Below are 24,843 nucleotides of genomic sequence, written 5' to 3'. Positions count from 1 at the left end.
GAGATCAAGAGTCAGATGTTAACCGACTGAGCCACCCAGGCCCCCCTAGGCTTTATGTTTTAGAGCAGTTTTAGGTTAACAGTAAAACTGAGCAGAAAGTACAGAGATTTCCCATTTACTCCCTGGACCTCCTATAGCCTCTCCCACTATCAACATTTCTCACCAGAGAAGTATATTTGTTATATTCAATGAACTTATATTGACAAATCATGATCACCCAAAGTCCTCAGTTGTTTATATTAGGGTTCACTCTCCGTGTTGTATATTCATCACTATGGATTTTGATAAATATACAATGACATGCGTCCATCATTAAAGTATCATACAAAATAGATTCACTGCCCTGAAAGCCCTCTGTGCTCCACCTGTCATTCCCATCCCCACAAGCCTCTGGCAACCGCTGATTTTTATTTTATTTTATTTTATTTTATTTTATTTTATTTTATTTTTTTACTGTCTCCATAGTTTTGCCTTTTCCAGAATATCATATACTTGGCATCTTACAGAATGTAGCCTTTTCCCATTGGCTTCTTTCATTTAGTAATAGGCATTTAAGGCCCCTCCATGTCTTTTCATATCTTGGTAGATCATTTCTTTCCAAGTGCTGAATAATGTTCCACTGTGTGGATGGACCACAGTTGATCTAGGTTGCTTGTAAGTTTTGGCAGTCATGAATAAAGCCCCTATATACATCTTTGCATAGGTTTTTGTGTGAATATAGGTATTCAACTCATTTGGGTAAATACCGAGGAGAATGATTGCTAGATCCTATAGTGAGACTGTGTCTAATTGTGTAGAAATAAAATTTCAAAAAATTAACAAATAACTTTTAGATGGTTAAATGTTCTCCTCAATGTGCAAAGATTCTTACCAGTAGCCAGGGCCTTTGCAAATGATCGTCAGACTGTGCCCCACAAGGACTGGGCCAGGAGGGTGAGTGTGGGCTGGGATCCAGCCTTCTCCTGCCCTAGTGTGACGCTTCACCTGCTCCACTCCCACAAAACTGCCCTGTGAGCAAGCTTAGATCCTGCTAGCTGTCTTCTCTCTCCTTGGGTCCTGGCCTGGCATCTTATCCTTGGGCCTGTTCTCTCATTTCTTCTCTTTCTCAGAGAATTCCTCTTCTCCAAGGCTGCTGGCGGTGTGGTGGGGAATGGAAAAATTTTGTGTCTTTTTCATACCCTGTAAATGTATCCCTTCCTCTCGAGCTCCTCATTCTGGAGCATGCCCTGGGCTCATCGGAAACCCAAGAAGCCACTGCCACCAGCTCCAAGTGTCAGATTGAATTCTCGGGCAGGCCTCAAGGTTAAAAGACCCGTTTCCCTTGCTCTCCGACAGCTTTTAAAAGTCAGTCCCCATAGGAAGCTCTGTTCTTCCCAGGGCAGGGGACAGATGGTCTCCCCCTCTGCGCCCCCATTACCCTAAATGTGTTTGCTCTCCGCCAGTAGGTGGCAGTATTCCCACACTTTTCTCTCTCGCATGCGCTCTCCTAAACGCAGGATTTATGTAAGAGCAGAGTGGGTTCAGGGTGTTGAGATAGTATTAGAGGAAGCCTCCAAAGGCACAAGACTTTTTTTATTTTGTTCATTTAAAAACAGATAATCTTTTACCTTTTTTTCATTTTAACCCTTTTCTTTTTCTTTTGAAACAATCTCAAATTTACATAAAAGTTGCAATTATGTTTCAAGAACTTTGTTTTTTTCCTCAGAATCTTTTGAAAGTAAGCTGCCCATGTGATGTCCCATCACCACAGAGAACCTTATCTGTATTTCCTGCAAACAAGGACATTCTTCTACATAGCCACTAGAGAGCCTTCAAAGTCAGGAAATGAACAACCGTACGTGACTATTCTGTGATTCTCAGATACCATCCAAGTTTCACCCTTTGTCCCGATTATGCCCTTTACAGCACAGGGATCCAGTCCAGAATCACCACTGTATTTAGTTATCATGTCTCCTAATATCCTTCAAGCTGGTAATGTTCTACAGTCTTCTCTTGTTTTCCATAACCTTGATACTTTTAAGATTACAGGTATTACTTCGTAGAATGTCCCTCAGTGTATCTGTGTCCTTACATGAGATTCAGTTTATGCATCTTTGGCAGGAATAATCACAAAAGTGATATGGATCCTTTTCACTGCTTCCTATCAGGTAGCACAGGTCTCAGCCTGTGCCGTGACCGGCGAGCTGTTGTGCCTCCGCCCACTCGATTACAGTAATGTCTGGCGGTCATGTCGGTCATATAAAGACATTCTAGTTCCCTTTGTAACTAACATGACTTTTGGAGTTACTTTGAGACCATGTGAGTAGCATGTTTATCATCAAATTTTTGAATTACTCACTCATTTACTTCTACCAGTATGGACTGATAAATTGCTGTTTTATTCAGTGGTCTATTTGTTTCATATTTAGTCAGTGAGAACCGCTTCGAGGTGACTTCTATGTCCTTTTGACACACCCCATCATTAATTTCTGGCACAACATGTACGAAGTTCATATAGTACTTTCTTTGTCCCCCCATCTGCCATTTCTTCTAAGAGTTCTGGGTTCTTTTAGTGGAGAATGGTATTTAGAAACCAGATTGAGGAGCCAGATGAGCTCATTGTTTTTCAAGCGCCCTTGCTCCCAGGTCTTTTTGTTGGACAGAGCTAAGGAATATGTGACTATGCATGTGAGTATGTGCACACACACACACACACACACAAACACACACATGCGTAGACACACACACATGCAGACACTGACACACACATAGGCACACACATACATATATATACACACACATAGATGCACACACACATATACACACAAACATAGATACACACAGATACACATATATGCATGTACATACACACAAACACACATATACGCATACACACACACAAAAATACACACACATAGATACCCACACGTACATTCATGTATACACACCTAGATATACACATATGTGCACACACATATATGAAAATACCTATATACATATCAGACAGTTATATCTACAATTTTTTCTGTATCTGTATATACTGAAACCTATGAGTCCACACCAGAGCTTGCTACATAATTTGTGGGTCCCAGTGCAAAAGGAAAATGTGTTGCCCCTTATTCAAAAAACAGAAAAAAAGTGCTGTGTAAGTTATTGAAATATAAAGCTTTTTCTTGTTTTCCATAGTTTCTCTCCAACTTGTCATGATGTCTTTCCATGTGCTATTTAATGTCACTCTAAGGAAAGAATAATTAAAAATTTAGATTATTAGCATGACTTTTACTCTTCATCTGTGTATTGTGCAATGCCAGTTTTCAGTGCAAATATAAAAGCATTTAACTTGTATGTGGAATCACCTAGAATAATACATATTTTGTACAGGCACACGTATTTTGCTCTCACCAGGACAGCTATGACACCACACAAAACTGACTTAACTGTTTTTATTTCCCCTCCTGCTAGGTGCACGTTCTACCAACACTGTCTGCTCAGCTGCTCAGCTTAGGCTCACTGATGAGCCAGGAGGGATGTAAGCAAAGGAGCTACAAACTGTGTGGGGACCACAGGCAGGCCGCCCCAAGAGGGGCCACTGTGACATATAGATTGTTTTAAATACAAGGTATGTGAGAGATGGCCTCAGACCCTACTGTCCCCCTGACAGCAGGAAATAAATCTCCCATGTGACAGGCGCCTTCCCTGTACCAGGAGGGAGAGACAACCTATCACCAGGGATGGGAAATTTAGAGCCCAGGTGCTGTATATATTCTTGTGACTTTCTACTAATTAGCTACCCTGGCCCAAATTCTGTGGAGAATTCCTGACTAACTGAAGCTCTGGAAGTTGTTTTGTTTGTCCTGTCAATTTCTCACAGATTTATCATCTCTGTCTAAAAAGTATCAGAACCGTCGGTCTGGGTTGCTTCTTTCAGTCTCCATTTCATTCTTGGGCCTCCATGCGCGTGTCATCAACCTTTGTTTTTCTTGTGTTAATCTGTCTCATGTCGGTTTAATTCTTCGTCCAACCAGAAGAATCTTGACCAGAAGAATATTGCTTCCTCCCTAACAATTGCCGTATCTTTCCCTTTCCTTCTAGGTCCATAATTTCGGCAAAGTTAGTTGGCTCATACAATAGAACACGAGTAAGGAAGAATACGGCCTTTTGTTTTTCTTAGAAGACCATTGTCTTCTAGCAAGTTCTAGTCCAAATGGAAGGCGTGGCTCTCAGAGCTCTCAGTCACAGAAGGAATGTGTTTCCTGTGTTGGCTTTGAGTCTCACTGAAATCCCAGTGGGTCCATGAGAACCTGTGCTCAAGGGGCATGGCAGATGCCACATGCGAAGGGGACATCAGGGAATGACAGACATGTATTGCCACATCTCCTCTGTGTATTCTAGCCTCTATTGTCTTGTTAGACTTCATTTACAGAGCACAAGTTCAAAAACAAAATTGCTAAGAATTTCGAGAAGGTGACGCAGAGTATGAAACAAAGCGTGGGGCTCTTCTGAGCTTGGGTCCCCACCGGCCTGCACAGGTCCTGGGATCGGAAGGCTGGCCTTGGCTCTGGCATCTGATGATCCAGAGAACCTGCCATAGAGGCTGCCATGGGTGTCCTTAGAAGGCCCCCACGTCCTGGACCCTGTGCAAAGGGTCATAGTGGGAAAAACCCTGTAGTTTATCCTACAAATCCAACCTCAACCCAGCGGACAATGAAGGGGTATGGACCCTCCCATATTTTACAGTAGCAATTTGAACCTTAGATAGTTGTCAGAGTAAAGCCCCAAACTCTCTCCTGAGTGTTTATAAAAGTCAAGAAATAATATTTATAAGCATTTATATGAAGCACGACTGTACATCATGTGGAGATCATTCGTGAGTGACAGGCTCTGATCCCTTGCCATCACCAGATTGGGCTAGCTCTGCTAAAAATCATTCCTGGACTCGGCAGGATAGCTGCTCATGTACACTGCATTATTTTAGTCTTCTATAGACCTTCTTTGCTGAACAGGTGAGCAGTACAAACAGTGGTTGAGAGCTTGGGCATCAGATACAGGTGTTCCTGACTTGAATCCTGCTCTAACCTTGGCTCTTCCTCTTGCCACCCGTGTAACCACTGGCAAGTGACCCAATCTCCCTAGATGTCAATTCTCTCATCTGTAACATAGGGTATGGATGCCTTCTGACAGAGTTGGGACAAGAATTAAAATAATTAATAATTCGCCCGCCGCATTGGGCACAATGCCTGGCTCATCGTAAGTGCTCAGTGTATATATTTAAAAACTACTTAAAACTTTTGACACAATTATTAACTGTGCATTGGCATTCATGGGGGTAACATTATGACAGCGTTCCCTTGTGATGTTGTGGTAGGAATTTGCCAAGATGTTCATTTATTCATTTATTTGTGAAGTACTTTTTGACTGACTATTATTGCCAGGCATGATTCTTACTGCTGGTGATGGAGCAATGAGCAAAACATTAAATAATTCCTGCCCTCAAGAAGGTTATATTCTAGTTGCTGGTCAGCGGTGGGAGGCAATAAGCACAAAAAATAAGTAAATTTGGGCACCTGGGTGGCTCAGATGTTTGGGTGTCTGCCTTTGACTCAGGTCATGATCTCCAGGTCCTGGGATGGAGCCCCGCATTGGGCTCCCAGCTCGGCGGGGAGTCTGCTTCTCCCTCTCCCTTTGCCTCTGCCTCTCCCCCTGCTTGTGCTCTCTCTGTCTCTCTCTCTCTCTCAAATAAATAAATAAATAAATCTTTAAAAAAATAACTAAATTATTTAATATGTTAGAAGGCAAGAATGCTATGGAAATAGAACAAGAAAGTGGGGGAAGAGGGTGCATTTAAGAATGTGATCATGGTGGGCCTCGCTGGGAAGGTGTCCTTTGAGTGAAAACTTGAAGGAAGTAGGGGTGAGGGGCACAGATGCCGGTGGGAAGGGCACCCCACTAAAACCTTGGCGTGGGAGTGAGTTTCTGGTGTGTTCCAGGAGTGGCCAGGAGAACAATGTGGCTGGAGAGCAAGGAGGTAGCAGTGGGAAACGAGGTTGGGGTAGGGGTGGGGGCATCGTTCACGTAGGCCTGTTGGCTTCAGGAAGGACATTGGTTTTTGCCCTGAATAAGATGAGAGCCATTGGAGGGTGTGAGTGAGGGGTGTGTTGTTCAACTTGTGTCTCACTGTTTGCTTCCTCCTCTCTCTCTTCTTTTTTTAAGATTTTATATTTAAATAATCTCTACACTCAAGGTGGGGTTCAAACTTATAACCCTGAGATCAAGAGTCACGCGCTCTACTGACTGAGCCGGCCAGGAAACTCTCTCTTCTTTTCTTTTTTCTTCTCTTCTCTCCTCCCCTCCCCTCTCCTCTCCCATCCCTTCCTTCCTTCCTTCCTTCCTTCCTTCCTTCCTTTCTTCCTTTCTTTTCTTTCCTTTCTTTCTTTCTTTCTTCCTTTCTTCTCATTCCTCTTCTTCTCTCCCTCTTCCTCCTTTGGGTAGATCAACAGGAAATTTTTTTCTTCAAATTGCAGTGTCAGGTCAGCTCTGTTCCTGAGCAGCTGCATGGTTTTCAGAGAAGATTATGAAAAGTGTGAGTGGTGTGACTTCCCAGGCTGTGTCCTTTTGTTGAGAGCCAGAGGGCTAGTCTACATCCACTTTCAGGGCAAAGCAAGGGCCCCCTTTGTCAATAGAATGTTAGGTTGATGAAACCTGCACAGCTTCCTCACAGCAGTAGGAGGCTTCAGAACACGTACCATCATTGGTTTTTACTATCTTGGCATGATCGTTTGGTTAGTAGCGGTTTCCTCCACTAGACCATCAGCTCCATGAAGGCGCAGTTCATGGCGCTGTTTTAAAAATCAGCGTTGTGTCCCGGAACCCACTACACTGCCCTGTACACTTATAAATATTGGTTGAATGAGTAGCTATGTTGGATCAGTAGGATAATTTCTATTTCCTTTGCTGCCATAATGCTAGAATCACACAGGAAACCTGTGTTCACAGAGCCGTAGGCAACTATATCATTGGATAAAATCCATCTGTTCAAGAACACATTGCAAAACTGTGCTTTGTGTCAACAAGATGTGGGTCGCAGGGCCCAGCTTTTGTCATGATTTAGCAACTGTCTGAAATGTCCCCTCTTTGCCAATTTGTTGGGAAGTCAGACAAAAAGATTTCAGAGGAATGGTAAGATTTGATAAGAAAACCCATTTGTGTGTGTGTGTGTGTGTGTGTGTGTGTGTGTGTGTGTGTGTGTAAATGAAAGAATTCAGGAGACTCAGTTTGGTGTTTTTTTTTTAATTTAAATGATTCTTTTTAAAAAAGATTTTATTTATTTATTTATTTATTTATTTATTTATTCATTTATTTATGAGAGAGAGGGAGAGAGAGAGCACACACTTGAGCATGCGCAAGCCAGAGTGGGGGGAGGACGCAGAGGAGGAGAGAGAGGGACAAGCAGATTCCACGCTGATCCCGAGATCATGACCGGAGCCAAAACCAAGAGTTGGGCACTCAACTGACTGAGACACTCAGGTGCCCCTAACATAAATGATTCTTAAATTAATATGAATATGTAAAAATACCAACCTATGTAAAAATGTCTACTTTTATGAATCTTATGCAACTATAAAACCAAATAAATATGTCATTTAATATGAGCTCAATTATGAAAGTGATATAATTCACAGGAACCACATCAGTGAACCTAACGGTGCCTCCTGCACGAACCTTGCCCTGCCCCCCATGCCTGTTTCCCTTGGCAGCCTTGCACCCCATTCCCTACGGCGATGTGCTTCTCCCAACATTCCTCTTGCTCAAAATATTGCAAAATATATATTCCTTCTGCCATAGGCAATGCAATTCACCTTTTACTTCCACTGGATTAAAAATGCCTCATTTATCTACTAAATTCGTTTCTGCTTAGTTCACCAAACTAAAAGTCGTATTACTCGATGACTAGTCAATCAGCCCAACTGCAATGAAGTCACCTTGCTGTCCCTAGACATAAAGCAGATGTTCCAATAGCCCAGACAGTGCATACATTAAAAGTTTATGCATTACAACTGAAATGAAAAATAATTAATGACTTACTAATTTGCTGTCGAAAAAAATTGAGAGTGACCAACTGTAGATCAGAGGTCTGTGGCTTAAAAACATCAGGCTAAATGGTGACTTACTGCCTATTCATTCAGACCCAAATAATCAATTTGGTATTTTTTCTTTCTCTGTGTGTGCACGGAGGGTATGTGTGTGTGTATTTGTGTGTGTGAGAGACGGAGAGAAGGAGGGAGGGAGCAAGAGAGAAGTTATTCTTGAAATGTACTTGTTTATTTTAGGCTAGTCTTTAAATTTGGATGGGTACATAATTTCTTATGGAGATCTTTGAGGACAATCAAGAGTATGCTTGCCTCTGGTTATTTTCAAGATTCTTAACATTAAGTTGGCATTCTTGAGGGATGAAAGATACTATATTGTTCTAGTAAATAAATACAAGAATTTGAGAAGGCATGTCCTGGGCAAATGCCAAGACTTGTTTTTTATTTTCCACTTAAGTAAACTATTTTAAAATGTTCTTTGGAGATAGTGCTCACCATTGTGTTATGTTTTAGACTGTTCAATAGAGAGTTTATCGAAAACTTACTGGTGTTTATTTAGATTATAATAAATGGCTTAATTATCTCTTCTTAGCCTTTTGTAATTGTCACGAGGCCAAGTTCAGTTAAAATGTCAAATTCCTTTTTTTCTTTATACAAATGTTTTCTGTGAATTCTTCAAAAGTACAGTATATACTTTACTACCGCCAAAGAATGTATATGCCTTAAATGTGAGTTTTTGAACTCTAACAACTGTGAACATTTGAAATACGTTTGTTTAAAAACCAAATTGTGACATGAGTGTGGAATCACCATCTTGAAAAGTCATGAGAGCTTCAATATCGAGATGACCATATTAACATAAAGTGTAGCGACTTCAGATTCAGTTTCATGGTCTACTTTCTAGTTCTATGTGGGGAGCAATTCTAGTGCTTTACAAATAAAATACATTAGCTCTTAACTAGTGAAATGCATCCCCCTCTGGCAGTAAAACTTAAATGCTTTGGTGTAAAGTTTTAGGATGGGATTTTAAAAGCTATCTTAATAACCGTTAGGATCCTAATAAAAATAATGAGCAAATCTTGTGGTAAGCAGACACAACCCTGAGGCTATCACAATGGCCAAAATTCCATACAAGTAAATATGTCTATTAGCTAAGCTATGCTATGACCCCCTACGTTACGCCCAACTCTGACTGCAAACTAAAAATAATCAAATGACAACGGGTGTCTCCAAAGTCATGGATTTAGACTGTGAAATAGAATTTTACATGTTAACATTTTTATTCCATGGTCTGACTGTAATACCGCTTTGCTCTTTATCAAGGTCAGAATTAAATTTTAACATTGAATTTTAACATTTGTGTACTTCACTAGTTAAGAGCTAACGTATTTTATTTGTAAGGCACTAGAATTACTAATTAGTAATTTTGGTAAAGTGTCATTGTTCATGACATAAAACACTGATTTTTTTCCCCTCTAGTTAAGATTATGCTGCGTCAGCTATATTTGTGTGTGCCTGCGTGTGTGTGCTTGCAATTTTGCAATATTTATTGTGTCTGTCCCTTTAATTTACTGACACATTGTAGAGTATGTAAATACAAAACAAATCATGTTAGAAGTTTCAGTTTGCATTTTAGGTTTTTCAAGGCGTTTATAGAGATGTGTAGACAAACACGCACACTCAGTTGAATATCAGGTGACAAGCATGTGGAGCCATGAACCCGATCGTTGGTCCAAATTGAGGGTGGATCAGATAGGGTGTTTTGGTTGCAAGGAAAAAGAATCCCAACTCACACTGGCTTAACTAATGAGAACACCGGATGGCTCTTGTAACAGAAGTCTGAGGCCATGGTGGACTTTGGGGCTGGTTGAGCCAGCGGTTCACGGGGTCTTCAAGGATCCCGGTATTTTCTGTCTGTCCCCTCTGACATCTGCAGTATTAGCTTCAAGCAAAGGCTTGTTTTCTGAGTAGTTGTGGTTTGGTCAGCAGCTCAGTTAGGGCTTCATGCTTGTCTCTTCCCATCCAGTGGGAGGGAGGTCTGGTGTGGTTCTCTGAAGTCAACCGCAACGGATGGGAAGGCAAGGGAGAAAAGTAGGTGAGGCACAAATGCTACTCCTTAGCAGAAGGTACAGACCGGATCCAATAGCCAGGCTTCCTCTTCCAAGGGCGGGTCAAGGATTGAGCAGAGATGGTTAAAACCTGATCTCATGGGGCTGGGGTTCAGAGCCAAGAGTGCCGTCATTTCGGCTAGAAGAGCCAATGTGCTGGGGGAGGAATCTTGTTTCTAAAGGTGCTGAGCGAAGAATGAAGTGGGACATAGGAAGTCTTAAATCTCAGTTTCAGAACCCTGAGGATACCAAGAGTGAATGAGAAAACCAACTTCATGTGGAGCGGATGGGCCATCTCCCCAGAACTCTTCAGATCTTGCTGCCTTTCTCTGGAGTGTGGTTTGGAGCCGGGGCTGTGGTTACTGATGGGGCTTATGTGGCTTCAGTTGCAGAAGGTAGGGAGTAGGCGGCAGCATGACACGGAGCAAGAAATATGTGGTGTATTCTGGCCCAAATACTCTGATTGAGTTAAGAGGCAGAGAAGAAATCCAGCCAATAGAACACGTTGAATCGCATATGATATGCAGCAGGATGTTAAAATGGAGCTTTTAAAAATGTCAGTTTCAGGAGAGGCCCCCAAAGCTAGAAACAAAGACGCTATTTCTGGTTAAGGTCACACTCACATTCACGGGTATCCGGGGGTAGGGCTTCAATATAACTTTTTGGGGGACACAATTCAACCCACAAGAGGGGGCTCCAAGAGGACCCTTGGAGAACTCAGTATGTGTCCCCTGGAGAGTCGGGACACGTGAGTAAGGATCTAATTCTTTATAAGAGAAGTGTAAAGGGGAGAGGACATGGCTGTTGCTGCCAGTCGGGGAGCAGGGAGGAGGGCGCTGGCTGATTTGGCGGTTCCTAAGTCCACGGCGGGGCCAATGTGTGGGTTTGTAGGAACGAGAAGTGGAATGTGCTAAAAGGAAGCTGGCCTGGGGTCTTCTTAAAAGGCTCCCTCCCCAGGTGGGTCCTGGAGCTGTGACCTCCAAGAGAGGATGATCCACCAAAAAGGGCTGGAAAGTGTAGCCCGGATTTTTCTGCCCAGACTCACACTAGAAATATTTCTACATGTAACCGTCTATACCTCCATTAAGCTAAACATGCATCCTGACTGATGTTTCCAATTCTAATATATCACCATGTGGCTCATTCTGACCTTCTTGCTTAGGTATAAATTCCTTCTCCATTAGTGCCTGCTCGACCTTCTGCTAGTCGTTACTTAATTATTTAGTTGCAGTATACAGGATAGCAGCATTGTAACTGTTGAGCTGTACACCCATGGGAAGTAATTTTATCAACTAGAGAATGGTGCTTGTATGCAGTTCCTGTCTACCTTTAATTTTCTAGGCTCCATCCACTTCCAAAGTTACTTAGTTCAGCACCTTTCCCCAACACCCCTCAGTGAGATTGTGTCATACATTTGTCATACAGTGAGATCCTTTGTCATAGTCTACCTTCCTTCCTGGGCTTTTTTTGACTTCCTAAATGAATTTTTTGAAATATGCATGCATTAAGTCTCAGTCTTTGTGCTGTAATGTGTTTTGGACTTTAACAAATGCACAGTGTCATATAGCCACCATGATAGTATCATGCCAAATAGTCTCACCATCCTAAAATCCCCTGTACACCACATTTTCAACCTCACCTCTCCACCCGAACCCTTGGTAACCACTAATCTTTGAATTATCTCTACATATTTGCCTTTTCCAGAATGTCATATAATTGGAATCATATAGTATGTAGCCTTTCCAGCCTGGTTTCTTTCACTTTGCCATATGCATTTAAATTTCCTTTATGTCATTCTGTGGCTTGATGGCTCATTTGTTTTCACTGCTGAATAATATTCTATCATATGGAGATGCCAAAGTTTGTTTATACACTCATTTTTTGAAGCACATCTTGGTTGCATAGAACTTCTATAAACATTCATTTACAGGCTTTTGTCTGGATACACGTTTTCAAATCAATTAGGTAAGTAGCTAGGAGTGTGATTGCTGGATCCTGTGGTAAGACTATGTTTAGCTTTGTCAGAAACTGTCAAATTGTCTTCCAAAGTCACTGCTCCATTTTGCCTGCCCACCAACAATGAATGAGAATTCCTGTTGCTCCACATCCTCGCCAGCACTTGGTATTGTCTGTGTATTGGATTTTGACCAATTTTTCTTTCTTTCTTTTCTTTCTTTTTTTTTTTTTTTTTAGAGAGGGAGTGAGAGAGTGTGGAGGAGCGGCAGAGAGAGAGGGAAATAGAGAATCCTAAGCAGGCTCCATACCCATCATGGAGCCTGGCACGGGGCTCGATCTCACGACCCTAAGACATAAGCTGAACCCAAATCAAGAGTCAGACGTTGAACCGAGTAAGCCACCCAGGTGCCCCAGATTTTGACCATTTTATTAAGTGTGTAGTGATATCTCATTATTGTATGGTTTTAATTTTCAATTCCCTAATTACCAGCGATATTGAGCATCTTTCTCTATGCTATCACCACATCAGGAATGAAAAGCCTCAGTGTAGACAGAACGAATTACCTCTGGACTGAATATGTCACTTTTTCTTTGACTAGAATGTGCTCATCTGGAATGTTCCATCTGTATGTCTACTTTAGTGAAGTGTCTGTTCAGATCTTTTGCACGTTTTCCAATTGGATTGTTCACTTTGTTATTGTTGAGTTTAAAAGTTTTTTATACATTTTGGGTTCAAGTTCTTTATCAGATATGTGTTTTGCAAATATTTTCTCCCAGCCTGTGGCTGGTCTTCTCATTCTTTGAACAGTGTCTTTCCTAGAGCAAATGTTTTTAAATTTCAATGAAATATAACTTAACTAATTTTTATTTCATGGATTGTGCTTCTGGTATTGTATCGGAAGAGTCATTGCCAAATCAAAGGTTACATACATTTGATTCTGTATTTTCTCCTATAAGCTTTGTAGTTTTGCATCTTACATTTAGGTCTAGGACCTATTTTGAGTTATTTTTTGTGAAAAATTAAATAAATACATTTTAAGAATTTAATTGTAATCACTTGTTTTTATCCATAAATTTATCCATATTTGTACTACATGTGGCTAATCAGGGTTAATCTGTGACCTTTTTCTCCATTACTCAGGTCACTCAAAAAAGAGTTTACAGCATGCCTGTGCTTTGTTACTATCAGCACGCACTCTAAAGCGGTTGCATTTTCCTTCTTATCTACTGCAAACTGTGTTCTTTCTCACTACCTCAGCTGGGGTGGACTTTCTTTCAGCACAATTGCACTTCTTAAATTAAAATCAATTCCCTTAGTCAATATCTCATTAGTTGGGATCCTTTAGTGGTAACTCTAGAGTTAGAGAACTGTTGGGAAGGATTTATATGCTTTGGAATGGACACGTTCAGGTCATGAACATGGAATGAGTGTGTTCAGGTCAGAAGTAAGTTCTGTCTGCACTGATATTTTTCTCTCCTGATAACAGGGTTCGGCCCAGCTCCCTTCTTAACCTGGGAATCTGCATCCGCCTGGCTCCTGGCTGTAGGCTGACCCTGTCACAGGCTTTTGGACAATCCTGTGTATAATGAGGAGACTTCGTGCTGCTGGTTGTCTTGCAGTCTTGAGGTTGGATTGTCCATCTGAATTCTGACAATTTCCTGCATGGTCGCTGCTTAGATACTAGATGTTTTAGATTCAACTTAGACCTTTGGCTAGAGTAGTCATGTCTTCGCTTCTTAATTCTTGGTGGCTTCATCTTTTAGTTTCAAGCCTGCATATGCCTTTGTGACTTCCAGAAGTAATTAAAATTAGACAGTGCTTATGCCTAGAACCTCAGCCTTCATCTTGTGTGGATTATGATTCTAGTTCTCTCCTGTTCAGCCCATCCAGCTCCATCTGAACCTGATGGGCCATCTCTTTCCCTCCCTTCCTCTCTTTCTCTCCCCCCACCTCTCTCCAACCTGTAGTAGACCCTCCTCAACTCCCACCATCCCCTGTGTGGGCACAGTCCAGGATGTCACTTCTCCCCAGGGGCCACACGTATCTTTTCTATATTCATGCAAGAGCACACACTGACTTGGCCCACGCTGACTTGACACCACCTCTCTCAGCTCCTTCTCTGCCTTCCTCGCTCACCTGGGGCTCCATGTTCTCTGCCTGCCCTCCACACTCAACTCTGGCACAGTTTCCCAAGCTTGTCGGTCATGCTCCATCTGTCCTCCTGGTCTTTGCCCAGAGGTCCCTCCAACTCTCCAAACCAGGTAGTGTTTGCTCCTCAAGGACTGGGTGAGCATCAGCTCTTTCTGGAAGTCACTGTGCATCCCTTGCCCTCTCCGTCCTGTGCTTCACGGCTGCTTCTTTTCCATCCACCTCCTTATGTTACTTGATTAACTGAACCAATACATAAATAAATGAATACATTTGCTACTTTATCAATTTGCCAACTTAGAGACTTAGGAGTTTTTGCTTTACCGAGTATTCAAGGATTATGAAATTCCCTTGTGGGCTGAATCTCTCTCCAGCACACCAGGAAGCAGCACATAGAAAGAAAAGGAGACTGGGTGAAGAATGGAGGTTAGTGAGGGCACAGGAAACGTGAGCACAGGACAAGGGATGAGGGTCTGTGCCCTGTCCGGGGCTGCCTGGAGGAGGCGGGGTGCCTGGGACTGGTGTGAGGAACCGGTCATTTTAGTGCTGGTCACGAGTTGGTTCTACCCTCCCTGGACAGGTGGATTTCTCTGGTGACAGAGGGTGGACCCTACTGCAGTCACAGCTAATGCATGCATTCTCACTGGTGGGGGATGGGAGGGGTAGGCTATCACAAATACTGTTTTGGGGAGGCAAAAAAAACCCATCTTAGATATTGCAGTGGTCTGTGGAATTCCAAACAGCCTCAATCCACCGTATATCAGTATATCCGTGGCATTAACATTTTATGCAAGGGGGTGGTTAGGACACAAATGCCTAATATGGCTTCTGGAGAGAAGGATGGTAATGATAAGAAGGTCAGGAAAAATGGGGCTGCTAGACAGTTTTCAAGCCAAGGAAGGGACTCTGGCCAGAGTCCTGGAGAATGGTGATGTTTCTGCCCAGCCCAAAGCTGCCCAGCCGAGGGGTGAGTGGGGCTGAGCTCAGCCACTCTGTGGGGTGGCCCTGAGTCTTGTCCACCCACAGGAGGGCTCTCATATTTGTACCAGGCAAGCTGTATACTCCTGGAGGCCCTCGATCTGGCAGTCCTGCCTGCTCACGCTTGAGCCTGAGCTGGCAGTGCCCGGAGGTTCAGACTAAAATAAGAACTGCAGGGGCGCCTGGGTGGCTCAGTCGTTAAGCGTCTGCCTTCGGCTCAGGTCATGATCCCAGGGTCCTGGGACTGAGCCCCGCATCAGGTTCCCTGTTCATCGGGGAGTCTGCTTCTCCCTCTCCCACTCCCCCCTGCTTGTGTTCCCTCTCTCGCTGTGTCTCTCTCTCTGTCAAATAAATAAATAAAATCTCTAAAAAAAAAAAAGAACTGAATTACTGGCAGGTCGGCTGAGCGGGGATTTGACGGACAGAGAGCTTGGCGCCATCGCTAGAGTGAAGCAGGAATGCGGGTCATTTTAAGGACAGGTGAGTCCTACAGCTGGAGGCACATTGGTTCTGCTCCCCAGGTGGAAAGTGCCCTGGAGCAAGGTGGGGGTGTGGGAGCGGAGCAACACCCCCGGAAACGCCAGCCATCCCTGGGCTTCTGTGATGTGGGGCTGCTGTCTCAGCTGAAAGTCAAGGCCAGCGCATGAACCCTTCCATTACTGGGAACCAGTTATACTACCCTAAATCAGAACCCTTTGGTTTGCCTTCTGGAATCCTCTCATCCTGCAAGTCCCAAAGGAAAACCAAATAGAGAAAAAGAACTGCAGGAAAGTGGGAAAATTGCCAGCTTCTTTTTCCTCCAGAACCTTGACTCTGGGTTAGCCTGTGGTAATGGATACATAGGTAATGAGCCTGTTTGTGTATATACTTTTATTGATAGAATATCAATCAGTAACTGTCAAACAAACCCTGAAAGACAAGGCAGTGCTGGGTGCACACGAATGGTTGTCAGTCTGTGTCATGAAGTACGGGATGGTGCAAGTGTCGCCCCCACCCCTTGAAATAGGGGGCTGTCTGGGGCTGGTTGGCTCCAGGGGCCAGGGCGGGGCACGGGTGAGGTCAGGGCTGTGGGCTCTGCTCCAACCCTCGCCCACATCAGGCCACGCCAAGGACTATCTGGTGACACGTGTGGGTAGGCTGGCACCAGCCCACCTCGTTGACTCGGGAACGTCTCCAACCCTGGGCTGCAATGCGGGTGCGTCAGGGAGGTAATTTTCACATGAGACCGGCATGCTCCACAGACTCATAGAGCTTCTTCGTTGTTTTCTACAAATGGAAAAGTTAGATTGTTTATTTTTCTGTGGGAAGGCTGTTTAGTTCTGCGGGTGAGGATGAAGACTATCTCCCCGAGTTTCACCAGACCAGACATGCTGCCAGGCCTGTTGTTAACATCTTTTTTTATCTTTTAAAATTTATTTATTTATTTGAGAGAGAGAGAATGTGAGTGGGGCAGGGAAGGGCAGTGGGGGAGAATCTTCAAGCAGACCTCCTGCTGAGCGTGGATTTCCCTATTCGGGGCTCGATCCCACGACCCATGAGATCATGACCTGAGCCGAAACCCGAGAGTTGGATGCTCAACCGACTGAGCCACCCAGGCGCCCCCCTGTTGTGAACATCTTGTGCTCAGTCTGATCATCGTCTGATGGGGCCGAGCCGGCATGGTGGCCAGTGAGGAACTCGGAGTGAGCAGGCCCAGGCAGGCAGAGGGGCAGAGCGTGGCAGGAAGGTAGAAAGACGTGGTGTCCAGCTTCCAAAGAGGTGATAGGGCGGAGCAAGCAGCAGCTGTTGGAACGATGACAAAGAGGGTTTGTGCTTTCCTCCTTTCCTGTGTGACCCCATGCGGGCCCCCTCTCCTTCCTTAGCACGAGAGGTGCTGAGGTGGCACGAGAGTTTGCGTGTAATTTGGAGCTTGGGCAGACAGTCTAGATCTTTCAGGGAACACAGATGGGGCAAACTTCCTGGACTGCCATCACTGCCCCCTCCCCAGTAAAACTGCTGGTTGTAAGATAAAAACATTTTCAATTTTATTAGATAGTGTGTGCCAACTTGCTCTCCAAAGCCGTCCTTGCCTACTCTTGATACTTTTACATCTGAATTTTTTGCTAGTCTTTTATGGGTGAAAAGTGCTATCTCTGCCTTGATTTTGGAGGGTTTTTTTTTTTTTTTAAAGATTTTATTTACTTATTTGAGAGAGTGAGAGAGACCACAAGCAGGGGGAGCGGCAGGCAGAGGGAGAAGCAGACTCCCTGCTGAGCAGGGAGCCTGATGTGAAGCTTGATCCCAGGACTCTGGGATCATGACCTGAGCCGAAGGCAGACACTTAAACCACTGAGCCACCCAGGCACCCCGATTTAGACTTTTCTCATTACCAGTGGAGTTGAGCTTTTTTTTCCCATTAAAATTTTTTTCCAATTAGTGTATTGGCTGTTTGCATTCTTTCCTCTGAGAACTATATAGTCATCACCTGTGCATGTTTTTATTGGGTGTTTGCTGTTTTCTTATTGATTTGTAAGTTGTAAAAAAGTATATATTTGGATATGAATTCTTAGTTTGTTCTATGTAGGGCAAAGACTTTCTCCAGTCCGTGACTTCTCTCTTAATTCTGTTTATGGCATCTTTCGAAAAATTGGAAGTTTTGCATTTGACAGAATTAAACATTCTCCCTTATCACTCATGCTTTTGGTGTCACGGTTAAGAGAACCTTACTACCCTGAAGTCACAAATATATTCTTATACTTTTTTACTAATAATTTTAAGATATTTTTCTTCTTTCCCGTTTGGATCTTTGATCAATCTGATGTTGATTTTGGGGGTATGAATCTAATTTAACTTTTCTTGTTTTTATTGAAGTATAATTAACATAGAGTGTTAATGTCAGGTGTATGGTGTAGTGATCCAACAATTCTTTGCATGACTCAGTGCTCATCACAATGAGTGTACTACTTTAACTTTTCAATATGAAAAGTCAACTGCCCTAATACTATTTATTGGGTGACTCATCAGTTCTCCACTGGTTGGTACAGCCATCCTATCATATCCCAAGTTACCACATATATACGGGTCAATTTCTGGGCTCTCTTTCTGATTCATTGATTTTTTTATCAATTCTTTTGATAAACTTTCAAAAACCATTTTATTGAGGTATAATTAATATACAATATGCTGAATGTATTTAGTTTTTAATTTCATGAGCTCTCTGTATTTATATATTCTAGTTTTTTTCATTGATTTAATATTTATTTTTGAGTATAGTGAACATGAAATGTTACATTAGTTCCAGGTGTATGACACAGTGATTCAACAAGTTTATACATTGTGTCGTGCTCACCACAAGTGTGGATAGCTACCATCTGTCCCCATGCACTGGTGTTACAATATCATTAACTATATCCCCCATGTTGTGTCTTTTATTCCTGTGACTTTTTCATTCCATAACTGGGAGCCTGTATCTTCCACTCCAATTCACCCATTTTGCCCCTCCCCTCACTCACCTCTTCTCTGTCGACCACTGGTTTGTTCTCCGTATTTATAGGTTTTAGCTTCTTGACCTGAATATTTATCTCATTAATTTGTGCATTTTTTTTTAAATATGCTTCCTGTTTTAGCTACATCCAATAAGTGTTGATGGGTAGTTCTTTTGTTGTTCATTCTAAGTACTTGGGAACTTTCATGTGAGTTTTTCCTTTTCCAAGATTTTTTAAAGAAATCTGCTCTCTAATTTCCAAGGATATTTTTGTTTTTTGATTAAAAAATGTATTGGTTCCAATTGTATTGCATTATGATCACAGAACCTGGTTTTCATGGTACAAATATTTTGGAGTGTGTTGAGAATTGCTTTGTTTTCATAAAATATTGTATATTATCTGTTTACTGGGATGTATATCAATCTGATTGCATTGCTTGAATCATTTGTGCTCTTATTATGCTTGATGTAACAGTTTCTGATGGCAATATGTTTAAAAAGAAACCTCATTATGGTTGTGGATTTGTCAATTTCTCTTTCTAATTCTGGTAATTTTTGGCATGATATTTGAAGGGAATTTTGTTAGGTGAAGCAAATTAATGATTTTATATCTTATTGGTTATTTTCCCCTTTAATTATTAAGTAATGTCTGTATCTTCATGAATATATTTTTCTTTAATTTTATTTGACTAAATACTACTAAATTGGCTTTGTTTTCAACTTTTTAAAAAGACTTTATTTATTTGTCAGAGAAAGAGAGTGAGTGAGAGAGCACAAGCAAGGGGAGCAGCAGGCAGAGGGAGAAGCAGACTCCCTGCTGAGCAAGGAGCCCAACACAGGACTCAATCCCAGAATCCTAGGATCATGACAAGAGCCAAAGGCAGATGCTCAACTGACTGAGTCACCCAGGTGTCCCCATTTTCAACCTTTTAATGTCACTTTCTTTCTTTCTTTTTTTTTTTTTTAAAGTAGGCTCCACACCTAGCATGGAGCCCAATGCAGGGCTTGAACTCACCACCATGAGTTCAAGACCTGAGCCAAGATCAAGAGTTGGATGCTCAACTGACTGAGCCACCCAGGCACCCCTTAACATTAAATTTTTATAAAAAGATTTATTGATTTATTTGATAGAGAGAAAGACAATGAGAGAGGGAACACAAGCAGGGGAAGTAGGAGAGGGAGAAGCAGGCTTCCTGAGGAGCAGGGTGTGACTCAGGGCTCGATTCCAGGACCCTGGGCTCATGACCGGAGCCGAAGGCAGACACTTAATGACTGAGCCATCCAGGCACCCCTAATGTCAAAATTTTCAGTGAAAGACTAGATAGTCAAAAAATAAAGAAATAAATCTGGGAGTTTGTCTTTTAATTGGTTAATCAAAGGCATTTATATTTATTGTAGTTACTATATATTTAGACTTCTATCATTGCATTTTGTAACTACTATGTTTTTCTTTGGTTCTTATTTTTTCTTTACCCTATTTTGTTGAAGTAAAAGATATATTTTTCTTTCCTTTTCTTCTTTCTTTTCTCTCTCTCTTTTAACAGTTTCTCTCTTGTTCCTATACTGGTTTGGAAATTATGCATTCTAATTATATATGTATACATACTTCTTATTTTAATATTTCTAACAATATATAAAGTTAATAAATATCTCTTTCCTACTCTTGAAAAGACAGTGACTTTAGAACACTTTGACTTCTCTTTAAATTCACTTGCCATCTGGGGCTCCTGGCTGGCTGAGTTGGTAGAGCCTGTGACTCTTGATCTCAGGGTCATGAGTTTGAGCCCCAAATTGGGCATGGAAAGTCCCACCTTTGTCATCTCAAAATGAGTTATTATCTTTATTTTTGAGATGGAGGGTTCTTTTTAGATTCTTCAAGTCTTTTGTTGTTGTTTGTGTGGGGTCATCATTGCTTTAAGCACTCTTCTCCTTTCTGGGCTAAATGTTTTTCTTGATGAAGTAAGAGCTGTGGTTACTCTCTGTGGGCCAGGCTGTGCTCTAAGTGTGGTCATGGTCATGGTCACAGTCAGCGCTGGCTCTCCATCCCCACAGTAGCTCCAGATGCTAGGTGCTTGCCAAAGGGCATTTGCCTGTCCCTCTATTTCCCCATTTACAACCTGAGCTCTGTCTCTTTGTGCAGGTTCCTTCCTTGTTTTTCTTCTAATGTCCAGGTTTCTGTGTGTTCAAAGCAGGAAGCATGAGGGAGAGGGATCTCCAGCAGAAACCCAAGCATTATTCTCAGAGAGAACTTTGGGTAGCAGCCAGACATCAGTGGCTTTGTTGTATGCAGAGAAAGTTCTGTGGATGGGCTACAGTCTCTGTGAGTTAGTTCTTCCTTTTTTTTATTTAGCTATGTGAGCTCATTTATAATGGAAACAAGTGAGAGTATTGTGGGATTTAAGACTGGAATCAGTGGTTCCTACATCAATTCATACAGTTTTTCTGGGTGGTTTTTAGGAATAAACACAATATTTAATCAGAGGATATTAGTTCTGCTCCTCATCACCCACAAATGAAATGTGGTAATTCAGTTTACTGGTTAAGTACTGTCAGAAAACAAAATTCAACTGAGTAAAATTTAAAGATCTTATCAGCTTTAGTCAGTAATTCATGGATAAGGCAGCATCTAATCTAGCAGATAGGTGCTCTGAAGAGCTGTACAAGGCAAGAGATTTTATAGGCAGAAGGGAGTAGGAACAAGGAGGTGGTACTAGGCAAAAAAGCAGATTGGTTATTGTGAGGTTACTTTCCTTTAGGGGATGGAAGGGTAATCCAGCAGATTACCTAACTAATGTCAATCCAGCAATTCCTGATGACTAGTTTAAAAGTCCATTTCTATGAGAGCCGAAACTGTCATTTACTCCCACGTTGGTGATGTGCGAGTTAGCATATGTGACTCCAATTTGGGTCCTGTTGTCTTTAACAGTACTTCTGAATACTATTATTAAATACAGGAGACGTAGATCCTGGAATACACTCATATCCCAGTGCCACCTTGAGGAAGGAATTTAAATTGAGAGGCAAGCTACGTGTATTTATGTCCATCTTAGTCACCTACATATATATCATTTTTGCCTTTCACATGTATTTCTTCTTCTGTAAAATAAGGGCACCCATAGCATAGGTATGTGAAGATTTCTCACAACCAGAGTCACTAACTGGTAAGAATTTTAAGGAAGGCTTGCTACCATTTTTAATGAAGACTGTACTGTAGGCAAAATGCAAACTTACTGATTAAGAGTGAACACAGTTTTTGCTTAACAGCATAGAAAGCCATTGAAAAATAAAAATGACTGGTCATCTCAGTTGCTGAGCTGCCTTTAACATCAGAATATTTCCCACTCTGTAGGTAAGTCTGGCTCACAGCTATCTACCATGTCTTCCTAATCTTGGACTTCCCTTGCCCGGTAAGCATATTGCTTGTCCTCTAAAGTGAGATGTGAATTTTCTCGCCATTTAGAGACAGTGACAATAAAAATCACCACCAGGTATTGAGCGCTGTCTTTCAATCAGCAAAATATACTATGATGCACTGAAAATTTGCATCCTCCTCCAAGCGCTTGCCCCCCTCCAAATTCATATGTTGAAGGCCTGACCTCCAATATAGTCGTATTTGGAGGTGAGGACTTTGGGGGGTAATTAGGTTTAGATGAAGTCATGAGAGTGCGGCCCCCAGTGATGGGATTAGGGCCCTTAAATGGAGGGGATGAGACCATGAGACCAGAGCTTGCTCTAGTTCCTCGCCCCATGTGAGCGCACAGTGGGAAGGTGGCTGCAAACCAGGAAGATGACTCTCACCAGGAGCTGAGTCTGCGGGCCCCTTGATCTTGGGCTTCCAGAGTCCAGAACTGTGAGACATAAAGTTCTATGTCTACACGGTCCATGGTATTTTGTTGTAGCAGCCCCAGCTGACTCAGACATACACATAAGGTGATAGCTATTTCAGCACTATAGCTCAGATTGGCTTAGTGAAGGCCTGTCTCCTAATCCACTATTTTTAATATCAGGCTTCATTAAATCTGTCCAAAAATGTAAAGAACTTACTTGGGTGAGCAGAGAGCCAGGAAGTAGGAATACAAAGATGAACATTAAACCATTTCTGCCTTTGTAGGGCTCGCTGTCTAGCCAGAGGAAAGCCGTGGGGAGCCCTTATTGTGACATGGCGTGATAAGAAGGGTGATGGAAGTGTGTACTGAGCACTGCGGAAAGGAAGACATTAACTTATAGGGTGGAGAACGTGGAGAGGAAATGGGGACAGCTTTGCAGAAGAGCAGACATTTGCACTCGGCCTTGAAGGATGACTCTGAATTCTGATACCCAAAAACTGACTTCTGGATAAACGTGGTGGATTGACCTGTGCGTCCTCTGGCATCCCCATTCAAACGACCATGTAGTGATTTAAAATTTGTTTTTAAATTATAAATGATAAGTCGGGGGTAGAGATAAACGGGATCTGTTCTGGAGGCCAAATAACATCTGAATGAGTGAGAACTGACCAAACCGAGCAGGTACACCGGAAAGAGAAGCAGGCAGGGAGGGAGGAGGGGAGGAGGCTCCTGCTCTGTGCCGCAGCCCCCAGAACGGCTCAGTATCTGGAGCTACAGGAATCTCTGAAGATGCAGGTGCAGCTGGGGTGGGAGGACAGGTTGAAGGTCTGCAGGAGAAGTGGTTAGGGCTCCTCCCCATCCCATCCCATTAGGCAACTACTCCTCCTCTGCCCTAGCAAAAGACCATATGGTTACTCCGTGACGGTATCCCGACTACCCATGCTCTGGACTCAGGGGCGCCAGGCACAGTTAAGGCTGGAGGCTAAAAGGCCTGGAGCAGTTAAGGCAGTTAAGGCTGCTGGATGGTGAGACACCCTAGAACCTTCCCCAGTCCTGTTCAGGATGTCGGCAGCCACGCTCACACACCCCAAGCAGAATATTAGAGTTCTCTTCTGGGGAAACTGAGCAGCCCAGGAGAAAAGGCCTTCTGATACTAACAACTGTGTGTCCACTGAAAACTACATCCCAATTTCCTTGCCGTGAAGCCCCTTGTCCACAAGCCCTGCCATGCACACAGAAATTTCAACCACTTTATCTGAAATTTACTCTTTAAATATGAACGAGCAGACAAAGATCATGAGACTTAGGGGAAAGTTTCCAACATTAAAGACAGCTTAATAACAGACAAACAACAAAGACAAATAGAAAAAGGAATTTGGAGGAAATAAATACTTTGAGAAGCAGTAAAACCTCCCCCCTCCCCCCTCCCCTGCCCCCAACAGATAACTTTGAAAAGACTAGAGAAGACACAGGCAGACGTTCTTGCAGAGGATATTCCTTTTCAAATAAAAGGCAAAGTCTTACTAGGAAAGATATCTTTGTCCTTCCCTATTCTTTTTCTCCTGGAATGTGGACATAATACCTGGAGGTAAGAGCCACCATCTTGTGATGATGTGGATGGATGCCATAAGCAACGATGGTGGAATAGAAAGGTGGAAAGAGCCTGGTTTCTGAAGACCCTGTTGAGACTCATGCCTGCCTTAGAATGTCTATGTGTGGGCTTCTTTTTATATGAAATAAACTCCTTGCTTGTTTAAGTCACTCTAGAAAGGTTTTCTATTACTTGCAAATGAACATAATCTTAACCCATTTAACAAACATTGTTAAAAAATATAGAAAAGACACAGTTAAAAGAGTTGAAAGTAGGGACACCTGGATTAAGCATCTGTCTTCGGCTCAGGTCATGATCCCAGGGTCCTGGGATCGAGTCCTGCATCGGGCTCCTTGCTCAGCGGGGAGTCTGCTTCTCCCTCTGCCTGCCGCTTCCCCTGCTTGTGCTCTCTTTCTCTCTCTGGCAAATAAATACATTAAAAAAAAAATAAGGAGGGCGCCTGGGTGGCTCAGTCGTTAAGCGTCTGCCTTCAGCTCAGGTCATGATCCCAGGGTCCTGGGATCGAGTCCCACATCGGGCTCCCTGCTCCGCCCGCTTCTCCCTCTCCCACTCCCTCTGCTTGTGTTCCCTCTCTTGCTGATAAATAAAAATCTTGAAAAATAAATAAAATCTTTTTTAAAAAAAGGAAAAAAAAGAGTTGAAAATAGTTAAGACTTGGGGGTCGGGAAAAATGAGGCAGGGAAC

At 42.7% G+C, this 24,843-nt stretch overlaps 2 long non-coding RNA genes across 3 annotated transcripts; both read left to right on the top strand.

Annotated features, from left to right (window-relative positions):
• Positions 1–431: 431 nt before the first annotated feature.
• LOC112819379 (uncharacterized) lies at positions 432–24,308 on the top strand. 2 transcript variants are annotated; one of them, XR_003206836.2, is made up of 3 exons: positions 432–1,834; positions 3,442–3,598; positions 21,985–24,308. It is a non-coding gene; the product is annotated as an uncharacterized lncRNA (long non-coding RNA). The 2 variants fall into 2 exon arrangements; XR_012378630.1 differs by lacking the exons at positions 432–1,834; positions 3,442–3,598 and adding exons at positions 15,744–16,983; positions 18,700–19,629.
• Positions 7,356–14,567, top strand: LOC141373016 (uncharacterized). The gene is made up of 2 exons (XR_012378631.1): positions 7,356–12,522; positions 13,618–14,567. It is a non-coding gene; the product is annotated as an uncharacterized lncRNA (long non-coding RNA).
• Positions 24,309–24,843: the final 535 nt, after the last annotated feature.

This window comes from Callorhinus ursinus, unplaced genomic scaffold (assembly GCF_003265705.2).
Source record: "Callorhinus ursinus isolate GAN/ISIS: 27379988/994484 unplaced genomic scaffold, GSC_fseal_2.0 scaffold6, whole genome shotgun sequence".
NCBI lineage: Eukaryota > Metazoa > Chordata > Mammalia > Carnivora > Otariidae > Callorhinus > Callorhinus ursinus.
The sequence above is the reverse complement of the archived record's forward strand: the minus strand, read 5'-3'. Positions and strand labels throughout refer to the sequence as shown.